This window comes from Podarcis liolepis, assembly GCF_965112155.1.
Source record: "Podarcis liolepis genome assembly, chromosome: 16".
In the NCBI taxonomy this organism is placed as follows: Eukaryota; Metazoa; Chordata; class Lepidosauria; order Squamata; family Lacertidae; genus Podarcis; species Podarcis liolepis.
In genome coordinates this window covers 28,286,367-28,294,520 of record NC_139567.1, presented here as the reverse complement: position 1 = coordinate 28,294,520, position 8,154 = coordinate 28,286,367, and the positions used below count along the sequence as shown (strand labels likewise).

General features: G+C 47.7%; 1 protein-coding gene across 1 annotated transcript in view; it reads left to right on the top strand.

The window, feature by feature from the left end:
• Nucleotides 1-959: 959 nt before the first annotated feature.
• The window catches only part of KCNJ5 (potassium inwardly rectifying channel subfamily J member 5), a 34,191-nt gene continuing 26,996 nt past the window's right edge, over nt 960-8,154 (top strand). Inside the window, exon 1 of the mRNA XM_083479346.1 lies at nt 960-1,402. The gene's annotated coding sequence lies outside the window, so the exon portion shown is untranslated. The remainder of the gene's footprint in view (nt 1,403-8,154) is intronic.

Genomic DNA, 8,154 nt, shown 5'->3' with positions numbered 1-8,154 from the left:
CAGCCACTTCCCCTACGCACCCACCTGTGCCCCCCCCCCAAAGATATGGCAGATGACCACTAGACAGAGGACCTTCTTAGTGGTGGCCCCTCATTTGTGGAAGGCCCTCCCCCAAGAGGTTTGCCTGGTGCCTTCTGTAATGTTGTTTCAGCACCAGGAAAAAAACAAACAAACAAACAAACAAAAATTCTCACAGGCCTTTAAAATATAACCCTTTTGCAATTGCTTTACCTCTGAAGTGTTGAAGCTGTGATTGTATATGATGTTTTCTTGTTTTTTACAAGGACGCCTGGGAGGCTGCTTTTCAGAATTGCATTTTGCACGGTAGAGTTTTGTCAGTATTACTAGACGCTGTGCAGGCCGCCCAGAGGATGCTGAGAAGCTAATTGGGCAACTAATAAATACAGCAACGTCGCCTCCTTGGATTTGCCTGGTCTCAGCGCAGACAACACCACCTCTGCCACCTCTTCCCTTCGGAGTTCCACCCTTGAACCCTTCCTTCCCTTTGGTGGGTGGCTTGTCTGTCTGTCTGTCTGTCTGTTTGTTTGCAGAAACGGATGTGTAAACACCCACCATGTCCCTGTCTCCAGCATTTCCTCTGCCCGCTGCCGCTCCTTTCTGGAGATGCATCTGCCGATGAAAGAAATAGGAAGCCCAGTTCAGAAAGGCAGATATCTCCTCTGACGCTCTCTTGCTGTGCGTTTGGAATGAGAGATACAGAACTGTCAGCCAGGCAGCCTTGACAGGGAGAGGACGGGCATCTGTGTTTTCTCAAGGCGACTGAGGTTTAATCTCTCGCCCACCCCGCAATCTCTCCGCGCCCCACATCGGCCGTCCTCCTCCTCCTCTCCGTGCAGCCTCTGAAAGGCACAGTCTTGGCACACAAACCTCTCCTCTCTCCCTCCTCCTTTTCCCTTCCTGCTCATTCAGTACAGATGATGCTCTGATCACATGGATCAACCTCCCTCCTCGCCTCCCCTCCCCTCCTCTCCACCCCTTTAAATAGCTATATTACCCAGATAAGTCATTTGTACTATACACAGAGAGAAAGAGAGAGGGAGAGGAAGAGAGGAAGCAGAAGCAGGAGGCATGGAGAGGGAAATTTAACAAGTCAAAGTGGCAGCTGGGGAGGGGTGGGGAGGGGAGGGGCAGGTAGCAGAAGGCAGAGGTGGCTGAGAAGGAGGGGAGACAGGAGCTGCGTGGCTCCTCTATGCATCTTTTGTTGTAGCAAGCAGGAGGTGAGGCGAGGAGGCTCCTCAGCATGGCCGAGAGCTCGCCAGCGTGCAAGCAAGTGGTGATGATGGCATGGACTGGGCAACTGTAGGAGCGGCTGCCCCCTTCCTCCCAGCCTTGGTACCACCGGCTGACCCCGGAGAGCCACACGAGGCACCACCATTTGCACGTAAGTTGCCTTCCTTTCTCTCGCTCTTGATTGATTTCTCTCTCTCTTCCTTTGGCTGAGGAGGGGCTGGGAAGTTCTCTCTGGGGAGAGGGAGAAGCCCAGGAGAGGACAATCCTACCCACACAGCTCCCTGCTTGCCTGAGGACATCTGGGGAACCCGTAAAAGCAAGCTAAGTTTCGGGTGGGTGGGTGTGGGGAGTTCTGCTCCATTGTGGAAACTAGCAGGGCCCAAATGATGCAAAAGTATCACGAAGTTGTTTTGGATGCTGGCCCTGTGTGTGTGTGTGTGTGTGGCAAGGAGGGCAAATTAACAAGGAGGGTCCAATGAAGAAAGATGGGTTTGGAACTAAACCGCTGTGTAGTTGGAAATGCACCCAGAAGGCACCCATTTCAGCCTCTGAAATGTTGCGTTTTAAGAAAAGGAGACTGTAAAGAACAGCAGGGACTTGTTAGCACAAGGTATGACAATGCCCAGTAGTAGTCAGGAATGAGGAGAGTTGCAGCCCAACAACATTTCGAGAGTGCCAGGTTGCAGAAGGCTGGATCAGATGAGTCTCAGAGGATAGCTAAGGGGAATCTCCGAGTGCCGTATATGCTTTGAATACAAAGTGCTTATGACATTCAGTGGGGAGAAGCATCACCTTTGTGCCCTGCCTATGGGGCAGAGTTGGAACCAGACTCCGAGCCCTGGGGAATGTTGGCAGGATCCAGCAGGGCTCTGCTTTTCTGCTAGCATAAGAGATGATTTGGGAACTAACTGCTTAATAATAATAATAATAATAATTCAACTTGTTCGTTGCTTGCTACCTCAGAAGGTCTCCAAGTGACTTCCATTTCAAAACAGACATGCATCTCGCTCCAGCAATCCGGCTGATCCCATGGATGAAGTGGATTGGAAAAAGTGTTGGGAACATAGAGTGTGTGTGTTTGAAGTGAGCAGATGGGTGTCAGAGGCAGTGGGAGCCATTGTGATCTCACAGGACTACAGGATGTGAGTTGGAAAGACCTGGATTCAAACCCCCTTCAGCCAAGGACTCATCAGGAGGCCTGTAACTGAGCTCCCATGATGGCAGCTGGCACCACATTGGGGTTCCAGGAAGGGCTTTCCTTACATTCCTTCCTCCCAAGCTCTCCTGAGAACTCACCTTTCCCAGGATGCCTTTGGTTTAGCCCAACCTGGTGCCCTCTGGTGTTTGGGGCTACAGCTGCCATCAGCTCCCTTGCTGGCTGGGGCTGGTGGGAAGTTCAGTCTGAAACATCTGGAGGGCCTCAGGTTGGGGAAGGAAGGCTGTTGAACTGAAGTCTAAACCCATGTCCACATTCTTCACTCATATTTATCCCAGGAGATTTTTGTTTCGCTCCTTCGTCTTTTCCTTCCCTCTCTTTTTCCTTCCCCACAAGGGACCAAACTTAGATGAGGTGGCAGCAGTCCTGTTTCATTAAACCAGTAGTGTATAAAAGGGGGAGTTCCAATTTTTAGAGGGGGGAGGGATCCAAGATCAAGGGAGCTGAGCCCGCTCCCCATTCCCTTCCCCAGAGATTCCCAGCTAACTATAGGTCTTCCAGGTGAGACTCAGAGCTCAGCTGAGAAGCAGGGGAGGTAGCACAGGAGCCAACTGCTAGGGGTGGAGGTCTCTTTGCCCCCCCATAAAATATTTGAGGGGGCCAGGGCCCCCAAAGTTGATGGGCATTGTCATTCAAATGGTGTGCATGTGCCACATCTTGTGGGATGGGGCTTACCTGGGAACTCTACATTGTTAAGGGTGCTGGGAATTGTAGCTCAGTGTACAGTTCCCAGAATTGTTTGGGGAAAGCCATATGCTTTAAGTATATGCTGCACATGCAGCCATTGTGACTGGAGAAGACCCAGTTATCATATCTAGTATGTCTTTGCCTAGACTTTGATTGCAAGCTTTTAGGGGCAGGGATTTCTCATTTTGGGGGTAGTCATGTCATGCTATACATCAATACCACTAAACACTTCTTCTTGCTGTTGATGTTCACAAAGCCAGATGAAAAAGTCATTTTGTTAAATTCCAGCAAGACCTAGTCGTGCGGACAAACAATGTCACCATTCAGGCCATCTAAACTTTCCGCTGCTGCAGAAGTCACTCTCTCCCTGGCAAAACTGAGTCCAATAAACTGACTGCAAGCCAGTGAAGTTTGAATCAACCTGAGCCAGAGGTCAGTGCTGGCACGACGCCGCTGGACCTGGCTCGACTGGGCTGGCATGTGCCAGGAACTTAAGGGCAAAACTCTGTCCTGCGTGCTCAATATAGAGACAGGAGCTGATGCCTCCCACCTCCGACACCTGGCCAGTGAAGGAGGCGGGGTCTGGGTGCCCGCTGTCTCCCAGCAGAGGGCAAGGTAAGCTCACTAGTGGACGATCCCCAAGGACATTCTACTGTGCAAGTCCTGCTGAAATGAATGAAAGACCTGAGCAGGTTGCATTTGGTGCAATGAGGCTTGTGCAGGAAAATATCCTAATGGATTGTGAATGTGTATGGATGCAGAAGGGGGGGTCACTTCAGGCCAGGCGAGTGGGACTTGCTTCAGCCCAGGAACTGCATTCCCTTATGGAAGGGGGTGTGGTGGAAGATGCATGCCTGTGGCTGCAGGATCCAAAGGCAAAAACAGGCAGATGCAACTTTCATCTTTGTGTGTGATGCTGCAATCCAGCTGTGCAAAACCAGAGGTTTCTTTCTACACACACACACACAGAGAGAGAGAGAGAGAGAGAGAGAGAGAGAGACCATCTCCAGGACAAAGGATGGTGCAAAGAAAGGTCAGAGAGAGGTGTGGCTTAGGTAGAGGGCGTGGCCTGAAGAAAGTTCCAAGAGTTCAATGGAGAGACTGTAGGGTGGGGCACATTTGGCCCCCAGGTCTGAAGCTCCCAACCCCTGCTTTAGGTTGTTCCATTTTCCCTCTGGAGACCTGAATCCGCTCCAGTGGACCTTTTACATTCTGCATCCTTGAAAAGTGACCAACCAGATGTCCCAATTGGAAACCAGCAAGCAGGATTCAAGCACAAGAGCTCTCTCTCTCTCTCTCTCTCCTCCCATGGTTTCCAGCAACAGGAATGCAGAAGCTTTATGGCCTCCACCTGTGAAGGCATAGCATAGCCACGATGGTTAGTAGCCATCAATAGGCTTCTCCTCCATGACTTGGCCTAATCCTCATTTAAAGACATCTAGGTTATTGGTCATCACTGCCTCCCAAGGGAGGGAATTCCATAGTTTCACTATGCCTTGCCTGAAGAAGTCATTTCCATTTCTTCAAATAGGATGCCCCTATTTTCATCGGAGAAATGTTTGATGGTATGATAATTGTGAATGGGATTGGTAAGTGACAGGTGTTAAATCTCAACCTTACCTTTTGCAATATTTTGCGAAGGGGCAAAGGGAAGAATCATTTGTGGGTTAATTTGATGGCCACACAGAAGAAAACCTGTCACCAGAATCCCCCCCCCCCGTGTGTGTGTGTGTGTGTGTGAGAGAGAGAGAGAGAGAGAGAGAGAGAGAGAGAGAGAGAGAGAGAATTAGTGAAGTCCTGGGAGAGGTTTGCACATCACTTGATTTTTCTGTGCTTGATAAATGCAACTCCAGGGATGAATGAAAACTGCACTGGGCATGGTGATTCTGAGGTGAGACAGGAGTTTTTTCTCTGTTTGTATTATAATCCCTGTTGGCGCAAGCCATAGTTGTGGCAGTTGTGGAGTGACAGATGGGGCGGCCAATATGATCCAGATGTTTTGGATGACAGTTCCCATTATGCCTGACCATTGGCCATGTTAGATGAGGTTTGCCCCCCTTGGCCTGCGTTCACTTGCAGTGGATCTTGAGCTTTCAGGCTGTGTGTGTGTGTGTGTGTGTGTGTGTGTGTCTCCAAGCCATACCTGGAGATGTCAGGGATTGAACCTGTGACCTTCTGCATGCAAAGCAGATGTTCTGCCCCTGAGATTCAGGGCCTCCCCAGTCCCATAATCCAATGATCTGGCTGATAATTCCATTCATGAGATTCTGTGCCCTTAACTTCCTTGGATCAAGAATTGACAGTCTCCTTATTATTGTATCCTCCCTGTTCTTTGAAAAGATTTCTTCCTGGTCTATGATTTTGTTTTAATTATACCCCTAACGTGTAAACAGTGAGATGGCATCAATCAGCAAGTGCGCTGCAAATATTGATGTATGGGGGCGAGCAGATGCAGATTTGGGGAGCTTTGCATTGCCATTCTGATACTGAGAACCTTGGATTTGGAACTAATTAAACTCTACAGAGGGCAGGTCAAGTAGCTGGCCTCATTATTCCGGCTGGATCTCTGTCTGGTTTATATAGAGAAAAGCATTTGTTAATTACTGCGCTTGGTAGCACCACTAACACTGGCATTCATGCTTAGAAATGGTAATATTGGAGTTTCTCTCTTTAACTCTTCCACTACCATCGCTGCCGCCGCCGCCAGTTAGCAGTGCTTCTGTCACACATTTCCTTGCACACACACTGCAAAAAGCCCTTAACCAGCTTACCTGAGAGATCACCATATTCAGTGCTATTTTTCTAGAAAAAGAGGTGCTGGAGCTCATTATGAACTTCTCCCTTGTTCTCTGAGAATGGCAATGGTTCCCATCTGAGAGGTGGCAGAGCTGAGCTCCTGCTGAAAAAAAGCCCTGACCTTATCCTGTATATGCCCATTTGATTACTAGGCTCTCACTGTTACAGGTGCCACCTTTGTAAGAAATCAATCTTTTAATCTTTTACACTTTGGAGCCTTCCCTGTACTCATTTTTGGCACCTGCTAAAAAAAATTGTCATTTAGACACGCCTATCAAGACATGTAGAATATTGACATATGCTTTCATCTGTCTTTCATTTGTTGCTGGTATTATTTTTAATGTGTTTACTGATGATTTTATTTTTTTATTCTCGTTGAGTTTGTTTGTTTTGCAGTCAAGTGGTGAATGCATTTTATGAAGTAAATAAATGAAAGTCAGGTCTTGGGAGAAGGTTTTGGTCTCTCCTACCCGGAACAAGCAAGCCTTAGGGTCCCTCATTCATGCCTGCATAAGTGAACCACCATAACATGTTCTGCTTAAGGACAGTGCTTAAAATTGTCAGGGGCTTCCTCATCCCAGTTTCAGCCAAATCGTGCCTTTTAAAAAGAGTACTGTAGTTATGCAAACATTAAGGAAATAGGAAAAGACCTGTTAGATCTAGTCCAGTATCACACAGAAGCCAACCAGATGCCCATCATGGAAATCCAGCAAGTAGGATTTGAGTGAACAGTGCCTTCTCTGCTTGGGGTTCCTGACAACTGGCATGCAGAGGCATACAAACTCTTTCAGTATAGTATGGCAACACGAGAACGGGGCCTTCTCTGCAGTGGCTCCCCATCTGTGGAATGCTGTCCCCAGGGAAGTTCTCCAGGCACCTTCATTATGCAACATTAGGCACCAGGCAAAAACATTCCTTTTTAACTAGGCATTTGGTTGATTGGATTGACATCCTATGCCTTTTAAAATGTTGGGGTTGGGGGGAGGTTATTGGGTTGTTGTTTTTATTTTGGTTATGGATTTTGTGGTTTTATATTTTGATTTTATTCTGTAAACCGCCCTGAGACCTGTGGGTATACGGCAGTATAATAATAATAATAATAATAATAATAATAATAATAATAATAGAACACAGGCATCATGGCTAGTAGCCATTTATAGCCTTATCCTCCAAGAATTTCTCAGAATTACCCAAAAGATATTGGAGCAGGGGCAAGCTTGTTTTCTCCTGCTCCGGAAGGTAGGACCCGAACCAACGGCTTCAAGTTACAAGAAATGAGATTTCGACTAAACATCAGGAATAACCTTCTGACAACAAGTGCTGTTTGATGGTGGAACAGATTCCCTGCATACAAAAATGTGCTTACTTAAGGGAGATTTGTTCTGAAGAATTTTCCTCAGGGTATTAAAAAAAGGAAATTCAAAAATTGTGGCACAAATGTGGAGAGCTGAATCAAAGGGGGCGGTGATGGGAAACTGAGAGAACCAAAACAGACAGGTCTTCCCATCCCTCCTGCCAAGGGATCCCACCCCCCAGGGGCTGATGGGAATTGTAGTCCAAAGCATCTGGAGCGTCCAAAGCATCAGGTTAGGGAACGAGGTAGTAGGACCATCTTGTGAGCCAGTGTGGTATAGTGGTTAAGAGCAGAAGACTCATAATCTGGTGAACCGGGTTCGTTTCCCCACTCCTCCACCTGCAGCTGCTGGGTGACCTTGGGCTAGTCACACTTCTCTGAAGTCTCTCAGCCCCACTCACCTCACTGAGTGTTTGTTGTGGGGGAGGAAGGGAAAGGAGAATGTTAGCCGCTTTGAGACTCCTTTGGGTAGTGATAAAGCGGGATATAAAATCCAAACTCTTCTTCTTGTTGTTGTTCAAAGCAGCTTTTTGACAGCCAGGACTTAAGTAGGGGCAAGCAGAGTGGTTTTAACCAATATTTTTAATGTCACCCCCCCCCACACACACACCACTACTACACACATGCAGGGATTTAATCCTGCGATTTCTGCTCTACTTTGCGTTCTAAACTGTTCTGGCCAGTTCTCCACCCCAGAGGTGAAGCAGGATAAAAAATTTAAAAAACCGAACTACATCAAAATCAAATCAGAGAAAGAAATGGACATCTCTGCCTAAGTTTGTGTGACTTCTTGGCATCTGAATTGGCCCACTGCCTGTCCAGCTCTCACTGAAAATCGATGTATTGTTTT